Source organism: Coloeus monedula (genome assembly GCF_965178545.1).
Source record: "Coloeus monedula genome assembly, chromosome: Z".
In the NCBI taxonomy this organism is placed as follows: domain Eukaryota; kingdom Metazoa; phylum Chordata; class Aves; order Passeriformes; family Corvidae; genus Coloeus; species Coloeus monedula.
Window position 1 is genome coordinate 52,565,985 of NC_138822.1, and position 3,258 is coordinate 52,569,242.

Sequence of the window (3,258 nt, forward strand, 5' to 3'; positions counted from 1 at the left end):
GTAGCAGTGTGTTATACTAGATTTTTAAGACAAAAGAATTTAAAACTACTTGTTGTTACTTTTAATGATAATAAATTGCTGTTAAAGAGATTCTCTTGAATTATTTTATTTTATTGCCTATCTGGATGCAATATTATTTCCCCTTTTTCCACTTCCACAGGTTCAAGATTTAAGTGTGGTGTCCCGCCCTTAATGGGAAGGGAGTACTCAAGATTTGTAGATGCTCATGGTCAAAAGGAATGACAAAAGTCAGAGGGTCCACAAAAACTCACAAAGTTCTATTAGTAAATTACATACTTGACATGCAATTGGTATAAGTTAGTCCCTGATCTCCTCTATGAACACATGGCACTGGCTTTTGAACAGAGGGTTAGGATGAAAGGGGAGAGAGAAATATAGAAATGAATTAAGGAGGGGGAGGGAGAAAGAAAGGGAGAGGGAAAGAGAGATCACCAGTCTTACCTCCAGCATTGATCCAGCTGGGGTGTCCTGTGGGTACCCACACACATGGGCTTAGTTGGGGTGCCTTTTATAGATAAATCCCCCCATCTTGGAGATCAGTTTCTCACTTTCTATGCACATCAGGAATCCTGTGCAGTCCATTCCTCTAGACCTTTCTGGAAATGGGTCAGAAGGCTTTGGGGATCTTTGGTGGTCTCCATCCCCTCTTACAGTCCATGACCCCTTTTCAGCCTCATCCCTGCACTTGTGCTGTGCTGTGTTGTGCTCATCTCCAGGAGCCAGAACAAGGATGTTTGTCCCAGAAATATGCTGCCCTACCTCCTTATGGCCTCTTCTCCAGCCACATCCTGCTCTTTCTCAGTGTGTTATCACCAACAATTCTTGGCTGTTATCACCAACAATCCATGGCTGTTATCACCAACAATCCATGGCTGGCTCCACAGCTACCTGACTGTCGGTGTTTGACGCATACACATTAGCCCCCTTGTCTTCTAGGATTCTGTTACTTTCCTGCAGTTGTGATTGATTTTTATCTTGGTGTCTGTGCTCAGGATGTTTAGAGATAGCTCATTGTTTTTCATCTTTATGATTGCCATAATAAAGATTACAAAATTTCTAAGATCTTAGTCCCAAAAGTATGTTGTACCTCAGACATCTTTCCCTTAGCAGCCCAACCAGTTCTATCAGATCCATGAGCACTAAGCTTTCAGGCTGATAAACCAGTACAGATGATGAGTTAGCACCTTCACGTAACAATCCTCTAGCAAACAAAAGCATAAAGCCACGTGTATGAGAATGTATACAAACAACAAATAGTCTCTGTAGATTTACAGGAAGGATGAAGACTGGGCTCGGAAGAACTGGGTGTGACTCATCTGTGCTGCAGTCTTGGGCTTTTCTTGATTCATGCCATGAAAGGGCCCTGGGCATCAGGAAGACATGATCCATTTTTCTAAGCAATGTCTAACAAATCATAGCTGGGAAGTCCACTGCCAGGTTGGGTCAAGTCTTTTGTTAACTTTGTAGCCTGCTTTGGTACACAGTTTCAGTGTTTATGGAAAAACATGTAAATGTGTATTTGGTAAGATGCTATTAAATCAGGTTGGAAGTTTGATGGGTATACACTACACTTGTTCTTATACCTGCTGCCCCTGTGCTTGCCATGGAAACCTCAGCTAAACACTTGAAAGTTCCTCAGCCAAGGCTGACAAAGGACATGAATTTTTAGGCAGTCTGTTGTACAGTTGCCGTTTTGGGTAGATTTTCTGCTTCCGGCTGTCAGCCAAACAGAAAACTGCCTGTTAGTCACCCATACTGAAAGCTACATGGGATTTGCTCCATGGAGACAGTGCAGTGAGTCTTACTATGCCTGTTTCTTTGAGATGGTGCATCCTAGTAGGTTGCCTTCTTCCCTGTTGTGTGTACTGTGTTTTTAAACTGGGGAAGAAGCTGCTGAATTTCATTCAGTCTATGATTCTACTCAGGGACCTGTAGATATTTAGAGCAGAGATAGGTCTGGAGGTCCTGCTTCTCATGTGGACAGCACATCATTAGACGCTGTGGTAAGTAGAGGTGCTTTCTGTAAGGGATTTTTTTCATCAGGGCATGAGAAGCCTATCCAAATAATAAATAATGTGCTGCAAAATCAGGAGAAAAGAGCAGGAGTTTGGAGTTGAATTTCCTATTCTACAGCTTGGATTCAGCCTCTTGGTATGCCCCGGCTCTGTACTGTGCCCCTGCTCTGTACTATGTAAGATGTTTGTCGTGTCAGCATCCACGTAAAAGTCTATCATAGATACATTTTGTTCTTGCCCAAGTAATCTCAGATCTTGCCATGGGGATTTCTATTGCAACCTTCATGTCATAATGTTAGGGCTGCTGTATTGAACAGGTGAAATCAAAAGGTGTGGAAGATTGGGGGGTAATAAAAAGGGTCCTTTTAAAGTAAATTTCTGTGTAATATACTCTCATTGGGACTGTATGGCCCTTTATGAGGATATCCAAATATCTTGTCTCTCTTTGTTTATGCTAATGCTAGATAGAAGGCACAAGAATTATGGCAAGACTAGAAAATAAATCCAGAAATAAAGAAGAAACTAAGATTTTGACTACAGGATAGACTGAGGAAGACTCGAGTCTCTAAATATGTTAAAACAGGATGCTATTTCCTGTATTAGGTATGACTGGAGAAACGCATATGGCTGGAGCTTGAGTGACAGCAAATGAGACTTAAAGTAGAGCACATTTGCCAAAGTGAATGGGGAGGGGATTTTGTCTTGTGGAACCTCTCCTGAGAGGCCTCTTAAGGCAGGCTAATGCCTGTGGGGACTGTCTTTTGCACAACTAGTCCTGCAGGGGAAAGGGCAGGACAACAAAAAGGTGGCTGCTTTCAAGGCATCTGGTCTGGGCCTTAATAGATGTGAGACCGAAGAAGCCTGATCTGACCAAATCTTTATTGTTGATGGTGTTTCTGACACACATTACCTGTATGCATCAGCTGGCAGACCTGACCAGCTTACCTTTTCCCAGGGATTTTGCTAAATAGCAGTGCTTAAAATCCGTGGCATAACAATATGGCTACACCTTATTTCAGGACTTCTTAATGATTATTTACTGTAATATTCCATTTTATTGGCAAAACTCCTTGTTTGTGCGGTATTTTCTAAGTAGAGGACTGTTTCTCATGATTAACAGATGATTAATTGGTGGGAGAGAGAGAAGGATAGGGGAAAGGAACATAATTGATAATATTGAGTCCACTGCTCATTGCTGGCAGGTAACTAATGGAGAACCATG